The following is a 12500-nucleotide window of genomic DNA, read 5'->3' as shown; positions in this document are numbered from 1 at the left end:
TAGTATGGCGCTCAGGAAAAATAAATAAAACAAGTCTTTAACGTTTCGAGCCTACGCTCTTCAACATAAAGATACACAGAGATATATATATATATATATATATATATACACGCGCGCGCGCACACACGCACACACACACATATGTATATTATAGTTAACAAAAGAATTTTCTAAAAAATACAATGTATACGTGCATTAACTGCACTGAAACATGAGACTTGTTTCCACGCGACTTCCTCTCTCCACATGCACACACACATACAATTTCCTTGTCAAACCCCCCACCCCACCCCTGTCACAACTCAGCCACTCCCATCAAAATTAGGTCGATCGCTAATCGATACCTATACATATATTAACGAAAACAACACATTTACGAAAACCACACAGCACCGATATTCACAATACAGTCAACTCTCGCTACTATGCCACCCTGCGGGACTGAGCCAAAGTGGCATAGTCCCGAGAGTCTGTTATCTAAACACTACATAACCAAAAATTTACTGAACATACGAATAAAAATTCATAGGGTAGGAAGTAAGGCCAATAAGAAGTTCAATGCAATGGTAAAAAGAAGACATCCAAGTTTATTAAGTTCAGATTGCTTTTAGTTAATCCCGAAGCTCTCAAAAATTGTCGGCTGACGCATCTTCTTTCGGCGGATTTCATTCATTTCGTTGTCTAGCCTATCACACACCTGCATGACGCTGGGTTTTCCGCTGCTCTGCTGCTGCATAAACTTTCGGATAGTGCTCCATGCTCTCTGGGCATCTGCAAACGAAACATATTCCTCTTCCACAATTACCTCGTCGTCTTCACTTTCCACCGGCTCTTCGTTATGCATTACCTCCTTTGCTATTTCTTCTAGAGTGAAACATGTCGGACGATACAAGGGGCGGTAACTTGTATCAGATATTACTAATGATACGAAGGGCCCGACAATAACGTTTTTCGCAGCATCGATAATCTCCTTTTCCTTCAGCGTAAACTCAGTCCGCTTGCGTTTCTGAGCTGACATTGTGTGCTACTTTCTGAACTTTTCCACAAGATTACAAATACGAAATGTACAAAATGTAGGAGTACAAAATTTCGAAAAGTTGCGTGCGCTTCAGTTAACAAGTGGCATAGTAGCGAGAGTTGAGGGTGGCATAGTAAAAATTTTTTGTTTATTATTTGGCCGGGACCGCGCAAAACTGGCATAGTAGCGAGAGTGGCATAGTAGCGAGGTGGCATAGTAGCGAGAGTTGACTGTAAATACATAAGGCAGCGACCTTGGCAGAATCGTTATGTTGCTGGGTAAAATGCTTAGCAACATTTCGGTCGTCTTTACGTCTTGCGTTCAAATTCTGCCGACGTCGACTTTACCTTTCATTATTCCAGGGGTCGATAACATAAGTACCAGTTGAACACGGGGGAGGGGGCAATGTAATCGACGTAGCCCCTCCCCTCGATATAGATGGTCTTGGGCCAAAATTTGAAACTAATATCAGGGTCCGATATTCAAAGGTATATTTTTTATGTATCGTAAATTATTTCTGTTAGAGCTTTATTTTATAGGCGCAGGTGTGGTTAAGAAGCTTGCTTCCCTACCACATACTTCCGGGTTCAGTCCCACTGCGTGGCACCTTAGGTAGGTGCCTTCTACCATTGTCTTGGACCGACCAAAACCTTTTGAGCGGATTTAGTAGGCTAAAACTGAAAGAAGCCCGTCGTATATATGTATGTATGCATGTATGTATGCATGCATGCATGTATGTATGCATGTATGTATGTATATGTATATATTTGTGTCTGTGTTTGTACCCCCGCCCCACCATCGCATGACAACCGATACTGGGGTGTTTATGTCCCCGTAACATTAGCGATTCGGCAAAAAACACCGAGAGAATAAATACTAGGCTTATAAAGAATAAACCCTTCAAGGTGGTGTTCAGCATGACTGCAGTCAAATGACTGAAACAAGTAAAAGAATAAAAGAATATATATATAAAAAGTATTGCTACAGCTATTATTGTTGGTATATTTTGGGGGTCGTCCGATGAACACCACCCATTTTCCAATTAGAGTAGATTTTCTTTCTAATTACAAATAAATATTTCTGGATTTGCACTACCTTCATATAAACTGATTATATATCCAGAAATACAGATTAAAGTCGTATAATGTATAAAAATATCCTAAAATTTGTGTATTATCTTTTTTACTTGTTTCCGTCAGTGGAATGCGGCCATGCTGGGGCTCCACCATGAAGGATTTAAAAAAAAAATAAGTACCCCAGTACTTATTTGAATTTGTAAAGTCACTGGTTTTTTACGCTACAATGACGTAAACAGACCAATACTGGTAATCAAGTGAACGGGGTCAAACACACAAACACACATGCATGGATGCATATACACGCACGTATCCAAACCAACTAAGGAGCCGTTAAGTGAACGCTTGACCTGCGAGACATAACAGCCAAATCTCTTCAAAATCACACCTTACTGCATTTTTAAGAACAATGGTTCTTGATTTAGGAACAAGACCAGCAATGTTTAGGGGAAGGGATCAGTCGATACCATCGGCTTCAATACTTCATAGGTACTTTTTTTTTTATCGACCTTCGTGGTGTGAGGAGAAAAGCAAAGAGGACCTCAAATCAGCGGAATTTGTACTCAAAAAAGTTTTTAGCTTGCAATATTTAGAGCAACTTTGAATACAGCAACTGGCGTGATTTTACTGAGAAAATTTTCGAACAAAAACTTAAGTCGATTACATCAACCCCAATATTAGACTGGTGCCTTATTTTATCGATCCCGAAGGGATGAAAGGCAAAGCAGACCTCGGCGGCATTTGAAGTCAGAGCATTAAGAGCCACATGAAATGCTACGAAGCATTTTGTCCAAAGCGCTGAACGATTCTGTAAGCTTATCTTAACGAACATAATAATGATAACATCAACAGCAACTAGTAGTAGTAGTTGTTGTTGTCGTCGTCATCTGAGAGGTTTCAGTCAGCCGACTTTCGTAGAATCAATATTTGTAGCATGGCGGGAAATATCGATGAAATATAAGAGGTTAGCCTTGACTAGTAATGAATCACACATACACGCGCACGCACACATACACATAAGAGAGAGAGAGAGAGAGAGAGAGAGAGAGAGAGAAAGAGAGGGAAGAACAAAACAATTTATGTATGTGCATACCTATGTAAACATGATTATGCATGCACAATGTATGTGTGTGTGTGTGTGTGTGTGTGTTTACACAGGCACAGCCGAGTGGTTTAAGAAGTTCGCTTTACAATCATGACACTCCAGTTTCAATCCCACTGCATAGCATTTTCACCACGGGTCTTTTATCATAGGCTTGACCCAACACGAATCTTGTAAGTGAAATTAGGTAGAGGGGAAACTGTGCGGAAGCCATTGGGTGGGTGGATTATACTTCTAATTCAAAAGAGTACATTAAGGGTACACGTATTTGTGGAATACTCAATAATCAACACTATAATTCAATGAATGCAGTTGACCGAACAACTGGAATAAGCACCATTCAAAACAACGAAGATCCATTTATCTCGTATATTAAAGAACTTGCACGTTAATCTTCCCAAAACGTGTACGTATGTGTGTGTATACATACATACATACATACATACATACATACATACATACATACACACACACACACACAGCATTCACACACGAGAGCAAGTAACGACTATTATCGACAATGCACTATTATTGGCGGGAGAATTATTTACGCGCGCATCACGAGACGTGGTCTTCCTCTGAGTCACTAAGCAGGTTTGAACTTGAAACGCCAATTAAGTTGTTAAGCGTCACAGCCACCCCTTTTTCTTTTTATTCCGGTAGATTTAGTGTGACACATTGTGTGTGCCAGAGATCTCCACGGTAGACGTGGTCTTCATCTAGTTATATTGCTGTATCGAGGTAGAGATCGATCGAGAGATAGATAGATAGATAGATAGATGATAGATAGATAGATAGATAGATAGATAGATACAGAGAGGAGAGAGAGAGAGAGAGAGAGAGAGAGAGAGAGAGAGAAAGAGATCATGTCTACCGTAACATAGTGACTAGCAGATCATATCCACCATAAAACCGCAGTGATTAGAGGGAGACTGCTATTCCCAATAATGTCCACTCGGTCATATCTGTTCACGCATACATAAATACACATGCACTACTCTGTCATCTGAGTTCAAATCCAGTTAAAATGAAGTTTACCTTTTATCCTTTCGAGGTCGATAAAGAAAAAAAAGTACCAACTATAAGGTTGGTGGATTGGTGGAACTGAAAGAAAGGCAAACCAGATGCCTTGTGGTATTTTTTCCGGCTCCTATCGTCTTTGGGTTGTAGACTTAATCTGTCACCTACTTTAATACCATGACCTGAGGTGCCTGTCGGGGAATATAATCTGTTGTAAGCATTTGGGTTAAGCTTCTGTTTAAGGATACCTTCCTCTCCGCCACCAGTCTCAGGGGACTTATAACAGGTCTTGGGCAGTGCCTTCTCACTTCCCTCATGAATTACAATCAATCCTACTGCATAGCATTTTCACCACGGGTCTTTTATCATAGGCTTGACCCAACACGAATCTTGTTAAGTGAAATTAGGTCGAGGGGAAACAAACACACACACACACACAAACTCAAGACACGCGTTCGGACCGTGTAATGCCAACTTCTACAAAAGGCCTTTAATTCAAGCTGTACTGTGAAGCGGAGCCGAGGGTAAATATCCCCCTGGATAAGGTGCCAAGATGTTGTGACCCCTTTCTGAAAGCCGAATCAAGCCCAGTATTCATAATTAAGCACCTGACCAAGACTCACCCCAATATATTATAAACAAATTATATACACTATATACACACTATATTCACACACAAAAGCACACGACAGGACAACCAAGAAACCAGATGCCGTAACTCGACTTAATGGAAATATCAGTCAAATATGAGTATAAATGATTAGAAATGGCAGTCAAATGTCCCTCTATTATCTTAAAAATGGGAAGAGCAGTATAGATAATGTAGTCCTATATACACCATGACCTACACACGCTCAAAAAGAGGAAGTGATGGATTGAAAGCCTTTGATCCTAGGTCTGTCCTAGATATAAAACTGGTGTTTCGCTCTTCCAGTCCGTATAGTTCACACCGCTATCGCGCGATGAAACAAATGAACGGTAATAGATGATGTAGTGAGTGGAGTAATTAGATATACAAGATATATAATGAGGTACAAGTAATTAAGATGAGTGTATACTATGTCGATGGTGAGACATTAAACAGGAATGAAAGAGTCAACGAGATCTTAATGAGAAATAGCAGTGAAATCACACCCGAATCATGCCCTTTTGTCTTAAAAAGTAGAAGGACACATTGGATAATGTTGTCCTAGTTACACTATGTTTGATTAAAAGACAAGATGGCCAAGGCTGAAGCATCGTTGATCAGGATTACTTGGGAATTAATAAATCTCTCTTAGTTTACTCCCTATTTTCTTAAAAATTGACGGGTACATTGGATAATGTAATCCTAGATACATTGTATCTGAATATACGACAGGATGGTCAAAGATAGAACATCTTTACTTGGAACCAAGCAATCAGAAGCAGTTAAATCTGTCACCTACTGCCTACAGTTTTGAAAAAAGGGCACATTTGATAAAATAGTCCTAGATAGACTTCATCTGAGAAGGCAAAAAAAAAAAAGAAAGAAAAAAAGAAAATAGATATGATCAGGCTTGGAACGTCTTTGATCAACGATCAAAGATCAGAAGCAACTATAAGAGAAGTAAGAATGACTAAGATACGTATATATGTTAACGAAATAAATACTTTTCAAAAAGTTGTGAGAGGAGATCATCTTGTATGTGCTAAGTTCGAAAGGTCGCTACATTTATATATGCATTTATAACTAGCAGCACCCAAAGAAATTCTGTTTTATAATTGTTCTTACTGTTATTTTTAGATGCAAGGCGGCGGGCTAGCAGAATCGCTAGAACGCCGAGAAAATGCCTGGTGAAGTTCGAATCCCGCCGAATTAGAAAACCAAATTTAGAACCCCCCAAAAGGTGGTGGGGTTGGGTCAGAGAGTCGAAAAAAATGCTTCGTAGTGTTTCTTCCAACGCTTTACGTCCTAGGTTCAAATTTCGCTACTGTCAATCTTACCTTTCATCCCTCCAGGGTCGACAAGATAAAGCACCAGTCTAGTTCTAGGGACGATGTCATTGACTAATCCCCTTCCCTTAAAATTCAAGGCCTTGTACCAAAAGCGGATCGAAAGCCCTTGTTATAGTATTTTGAGATATAAATTTATGATTATCACTAACGTTGTTTCATTCCGTTAAACAAGTCTATGTCCTTGATGTCGTTTCATAGACATTGAAGGCATTTAAAAGTGCTACACTTGAACACATATCCTGATAAGCAGAATAATGTTTGTACGCTTGTACATGATATGCATGTATAGTAGATAGATACGAGATAATATTGGTTTTAAATTTTGAGACAAGTCCAGCAATTTCGGAGAATGGAGTGGGTCGCTTACTTCAACGCCAGTGCCTAACTGGTATTTATTCTATCGACCCTCGAAAGGGATGAAAGGCAAAGTTGGCCTCGAAGGAATTTGAACTCAGAAACATAAAGACGGACGAAATGCCGCTAAGCAGTTTGCCCGGCGCGCTAAGAAAATGATAATACTGATACAAAGAAACTTACTTTAAGTCTGTCATGGGCTCAAAGACTCATGAAGCTGGAAGTTAAACCGGTTCCCCCGGCTTATAAATGACTGAGATTACAATATCCTCACACTCCTGGACGGGATGCTAGTCCGTTGCAGATTTAACTTTCCAGCTACTACTTGGAACTCATTTACAACTGAGTGGATTGGAGAACAACATGAAATGAAGTGTTTTGCTGAAGAACACAACGCACCGAAACCACGATCGTAAGAATTTACGATTGTTATAGCAATACACCTAATCACAAGACCACGCACCTTCACATTGGTATAAAATAACTTATTATTTTTGGTTAATATCCTTCGCGTTTGTTTAGAACAGCGAAAACGTCTCAGCACCTGATTCTTGTCAAGCAGTCCATTTGAAATGCGGCATGTTTATATTGATTTTGCAATTTCAAAATAAATAAGCATTCTTCATTAATTGGGTTGCCTCACATTTTCCACCCATAAAATACACACCTACATACATATGTGTGTGTGTGTGTATGTACGTATGTATGTATGTAGAAAGAGAGACAACTAATAGCAGGCGTGACGAATATATTTATATGAAAAGTTGCGTATACAGGTTACACCTGCTTGCATATTATGCATTGTTATATCAACCAGTCATCAACCACTCGGAACAGTTTGAGAGAGAGAGGGAGAGAGAGAGGCCCGAGAGTGAAGTGCCTTGTTCTAGGACTCAATGCTCGGTTCGGGAATTGAAGCTACGATATTATAATCGACAGCCTAGCACTAGCAAACTATTAGGCCACGCCTTTTCCGTAACAATAACCAGCTGATGACATTAAGCAGATGATTTAACGACATCCAGAGCTTTGGGAGGGGAAGGGGGCTCTATTAATTTACTTAACAATAGACGATTCAAAACTCTATCCATGATTACAATAAATGGTTTCTACTTAGTGCGCGCACGCAGTACTTTAGAGGGCAAAGTTAATCTCAGACACAAAGTCGCAAATGTGTAGATTCACCGGGGACAATAATGATGATGATGATGAAGGTAGTGGTGGCGAGTTCATACTTTTAAACACACACACATGTTCGTATAGTGCCACTCCTCTAACATGAAAGATAAGCTCTTTCTCATCATCATCATCATCATCATCATCATCATCATCATCATCATCAATATCAATCAGAGGATAAGTTATCCTATTGCAGAACTTAAATTTCTTTTTTTATAAAACGTACATTTTTACATTTCGTTGGCAATAAAATTGAAGAGTATTTTGGTCATGATCAACAGCATATAGAATCGGTTAAGGTAACATGAACACATCTCGGAGACTCTGGACATAGAGCAAAATTGCAGAATACACACACGCGCGCGCACACACACACACACACACACACACACACACACACACACACACACACACACACACACACACACACACACAATAACGGTCTGACTCAGCTCCACATGACTTAAAACTTTTGTTGGTTGGTTGGTTGGTTTGTTGCTACGTATGAAGCAACCATGTAGGACGTGTCCCATGCGTCCTTGAAATTGTAAGCCATGTGAAAATTTTGAAGTCATGCAGAGCTGAGTCAAACTGTTATTTAAAAAAAAAAATGTGTGTAACTCCTAACAAATGTGCTGATTGCTGCTTTCTTTCCTTTGTTCACTCACTCGCACGTCTGTTTGTGTGTGTGTGTGTGTGTGTGTGTGTGTGTATGCGTGCGCGCGTGCTCACATATGTGCGTGATCGTATAGCAAATGGATATTTCTGATACACACCTCAATTGGATTTGCTCGAGTCCTTCACTGTTTTCAGAATCAGAGTCATATTATTGCACTTTCCCCAACAGTATTGAGTACTTTCACTAAATTGTATTTCATATTAATGTTATATCGCCACTACTTAACGCACAAACTATCTCCCCATGTACGTATGCATGAACGCAGAGCGTGAAGGCGGACGAAATGCCGCTAAGCATTTTGTCCGGCGTGCTAACGATTCTGCCAGCTCGTCGCCTTCATAATAATAATAAGAAATTTTTAAATTTTGGCACAAGACCGGCAATTTCAGGAGTGAGGGGGTTAGTTAACTTCATCGACCCCGAAAGGAGGAAAGACAAATTTTGACCTCGGCAGGGTTTGAACTCAGAACGTAAAGTGCCAGATGAAATGCCGCAAAGCAATTTGTCCGATGCGTTAACGTTTCTGTCAAACTCTAGGCACAAGGCCTGAAATTTTGGGGGAGGGGGCCAAACGATTAGATCGACCCTAGTACGCAACTGGTACTTAATTTATCGACCCCGAAAGGATGAAAGGCAAAGTCGACCTCGGCGGAATTTGAACTCAGAACGTAGCGGCAGACGAAATACCTATTTCTATTTCTTTACTACCCACAAGGGGCTAAACACAGAGAGGACAAACAAGGACAGACAAACGGATTAAGTCGATTACATCGACCCCAGTGCGTAACTGGTACTTAATTTATCGACCCCGAAAGGATGAAAGGCAAAGTCGACCTCGGCGGAATTTGAACTCAGAACGTAACGGCAGACGAAATACGGTTACGCATTTCGCCCGGCGTGCTAACGTTTCTACCAGCTCGCCGCTTTCAGAAACTAAATATATTGGACATCAATTTGTAAACTGAAGCATGTATGTGTGTGTGTGTGTGTGTGTACGTGTGTGTGTGTCTGTATATAGAATAAAGTTCATGTTCACTTAAATGAAAGAAAGAAAAACATATATGGAACACACACACACACACACACACACATATATATAGTTTCGTGTATTGGTCCTTATAAACTGTCAGTGCACGAAAGTCTCGGCCCTTGAGTCATCACTGATATGAAAAGATGTATAGGCGTTGATAGATATATAGGCAATAATGAAAGACATCTCAGCATTAATATTTCATATAGACATTAACACGAATGATGTACAGGCACTATATATATTAAAGCTATCACCAGGAAAAAAGAAAAGAAAGTATATAAGGACAATATTGTTTTCAAATTTTGGGACAGCAATTTCGTGGGGAAACGTAAGTCAACTAGATCAACCCAAGTACTTCACTGGAACTTATTTTATCGACCATGAAAGAATGAAAGACAAAATCAACCGCGGAGGAATTTGAACTCAGAAACGTTAAAATGGACAAAATGCCGCTAAGCGTTTTGCCTGGAATGCTAAAAATTGTGCCACCTCGCCACTTTGGGACCAATAATAGAAAGCTATATAAGGATTATATTAATTATATAGGCACTAATATTAAGCACTGCTGTGTAATTAAGAAGCTCGCTTTGCAGCTACGTGGTTTCGGGTTCAGTTCCACCGCTTGACACTTCTTCAATAACCTCGTGCCGACCAATGCTTTGTGAATGACTTTGGTAGACGGAAACTATGCGGAAGCCCGCCCCCTCTCTCTCTTTCTCTCTCTGTGAAGGTGCATAGCTCAGTAGTTAGTGTTGAGCTTACAATCTTGAGGTTGTGAGTTCGTATGGGGACCGGGTGGTGTGTTTTGTTCTTGAGCAAGACACTTCATTTCACGCTGTTCCAGTTCACTCGGCTGTAGGAAATGAGTTGCAATGTCACTGGTGCCAAGCTGTACCAGCTTTTGCTTTTCGCTTGGATAACATCGGTGGCGTGAAGGAAAACTGGCATGCATGGACAACTACTGGTCTATCACAAACAACCTTGCCAGGACTTGTGCCCCGAAGAGGAACGTTTCAAGGTGGTGCAATCATATGGTCATTCGTGAACGAAGTGTAGTTTTATCTTTTATAATATATGTCTGTACATTCCACCACTTGACAGCCAGTGTTGGTTTCTTCACGTCCCCATAGCTTGACGGTTTCAGCAAACAGGAACGATAGGAAAAAAAAAAAACACTTTATAAAAAAGCACTGGAGTCGTTTTCAGTGCAACAGCATGGCCGCAGTTCAATGACTTAATAAAAAATAAAGGATTTGGTTTGCTATCTAAGTCCATTACCCGCTCCATATGACTAAGTGTAAATACATACATACATACATACACACACACACACATACATACATACATACATACATACATACATACATACATACACACACACACACACCACACATACATACATACATACATACATACATACATACATACATATATATAAGTGTATGTGTGTGTGTATAACTGAATATCGGTTATTATCGATGACCTTTGCTAACATGTCACTGGGTACCCGTTTTAATAAAGGTGTGTATAAATATAGAGTAGCTATAAATATAAACAAGGTGTATATGAATATATAGTGGTTATTAATATACAATGAGGGTGTATAAGAAGTATATATTAGCTGTTTATACTTAATATATGTTGCTGTAACTTACCGCACAAACTCTTTATAATGACAACAACCTCCATCATCACTATACTTGTCTATTTGTATGTATGTATGTATGTATGTATGCATGTATGTATGTATGTATGTATGTATGTATGTATGTGTGTGTGTGTATGTGTGTATGTATGTATGTATGTATGTATGTATGTATGTATGTATGTATGTATGTATGTATGTATGTATGTACGTACGTACATATATGCATGTATATATGGTGCGTATGTATATATAGGTGCGCAGGTGTGGCTGTGTGGTAAGAAGCGTGCTCCCTAAACACATGGTTCGAGGTTCAGACCCACTGCGTAGCACATTTGGCAAGTGTCTTGGGCCGATCAAAACTTTGTGAGTGGATTTGGTAGACGGAAACTGAAAGAAGCCCGTCGCATATATATATATGTGTGTGTGTGTGTGTGTGTGTTGTGTGTGTGTGTGTGTGTGTGCGTGTGTGCGTGTGTGTGTCTTTGTGTCTGTATCCCCACCATCGCTTGACAACAGGTGCTAGTGTGTTTACGTCCCCGTAGGTTAGTGGTTCGGCAAATGCGACCGATAGAATAAGTACCAGGCTTTTAAAAAATAAGTACTGACTAAAAATTCTTCAAGGCAGTGCTCCGACATGGCCGCAGTCTAATGATTGAAACAAGTAAAAGATAGAAATTAAAAGATGGTACGTACGAATGTATGCATGCATATATGCATGCTTGTATGCATCTGTCAGTCTGTTTATGTATCTAAATCTATAACGCTATCTACCTGGTCCACAAAACACACACACACACACACACACACACCTGTCTTCATCCGCCCAGCTTTTTTTTTTTTTTATCCCAGGTCTTGACATTAGTTTTGTAACAGGAGCCGCCCTCACCTCAACCTCCAGTACTCTCAATCCACCCCATCACCACCACCGCCATACCGTCGCTGTCGAAGTCCAAAAGACAAAACTATTATGAAGGCGGCGGCGATTGCAGCGAGGATATACTTTTTATTTCTATTTTTCATCTTTTCTTTTCTTTTTTTTTTTTGTACGGGAGCGTAGTGACAGACAACGACAGCGATAGAAATGGGGGATCTTTTCCTTTTGATGGGCTGTGCAAGGTGATAGTAAATTAAAGATAGTAAAAGCTGGATAATTAATGAAAATGAAGACTTTGGAGATGGTGGTGGAAATGGTGATTGAAGAAGCGTTTGTTGTAGTGATTATAATGATGATGATGATATTTACAGCAAGCGTTATTATAATAGTGCCACTGTTTACGTGGTGGTTGTAGTGGTAGTAGTGGTGATGGTGGTGTTTTTATTTTCAGAACTAAGCCAGCGTGATCAGCACGGTGTGCCGGCTTTTATTCGTCTGTTCCCGGCATTGCTTTCTGCTTTCTCTCCATCATGCCATATC

General features: G+C 40.0%; 1 protein-coding gene across 2 annotated transcripts in view; it reads right to left on the bottom strand.

The window, feature by feature from the left end:
- The window catches only part of LOC115232653 (neuropeptide CCHamide-2 receptor), a 46504-nt gene that overhangs the window by 28911 nt on the left and 5093 nt on the right, over nucleotides 1–12500 (bottom strand). The window contains exon 1 of one of the 2 annotated variants that reach the window (XM_036500139.1): nucleotides 6731–7232. The exons of the other annotated variant lie outside the window; for it this stretch is intronic. The gene's annotated coding sequence lies outside the window, so the exon portion shown is untranslated. Of the gene's footprint in view, nucleotides 1–6730; nucleotides 7233–12500 lie in introns of those variants that run through there. 2 annotated transcript variants of the gene reach the window in all.

The sequence above is a fragment of the Octopus sinensis genome, linkage group LG2, assembly GCF_006345805.1.
Source record: "Octopus sinensis linkage group LG2, ASM634580v1, whole genome shotgun sequence".
Lineage (NCBI taxonomy): Eukaryota > Metazoa > Mollusca > Cephalopoda > Octopoda > Octopodidae > Octopus > Octopus sinensis.
The sequence above is the reverse complement of the archived record's forward strand: the minus strand, read 5'-3'. Positions and strand labels throughout refer to the sequence as shown.